Below are 694 nucleotides of genomic sequence, written 5' to 3' on the forward strand. Positions count from 1 at the left end.
TGTATATTTGTGAATATAATATTGGATTCAAATATTATACTTCTTGAGTTTTGATGGATGTTTGAGACATGTGAAATAAATATTGGTTAGTATTATTTACATGGTTATATGAAGTGTGGTGAATTCCTTTCATTGTTGATTTAATCATTGTGCCTTATTATACTTCTTCATAATGATTTGAATTCTCACCCTTTCTGTTTGAATGTTACCTTGACATGGGTATCATGCAGATACTCCAGAGTAGTATTGCTGAAGTAAGTGGACGGTAGCTCGCTCGAGATTAGCCGGAGAGTTTCCGTATTTTAGTTTGAAGACTAGGTAATGAGTCAATGCTCTGGTCATGTAACACTGGGTAGATTAGTAGTATTGAACTCATATCTTATTTGGATATGTATTACGTTATTACTTGTTTTATTTTATCTTGAGGAGATTATTGAGAGATGATCATGGTATGGGACATGGATCATTTTATGAAATGCATGAGTATTCATTATTTTCCGCTGCGAACGCATATTCTTGACTATTCATGATAATTGAAATGTGTTATTTTATGTGACCAGGTGTATTGTAGATTAATGATGAATGGTGTTGGTTTTTGAAAGCTTTTAGTTTTCGAAAACGTCGATGTGACGCCCTTTTGTTTATATGCGTGCTTATTTACTCTGATTATATGTTAAGTATTTTGGGGTAGAAA

The sequence above is a fragment of the Lathyrus oleraceus genome, chromosome 3 (assembly GCF_024323335.1).
Source record: "Lathyrus oleraceus cultivar Zhongwan6 chromosome 3, CAAS_Psat_ZW6_1.0, whole genome shotgun sequence".
Classification (NCBI taxonomy): domain Eukaryota; kingdom Viridiplantae; phylum Streptophyta; class Magnoliopsida; order Fabales; family Fabaceae; genus Lathyrus; species Lathyrus oleraceus.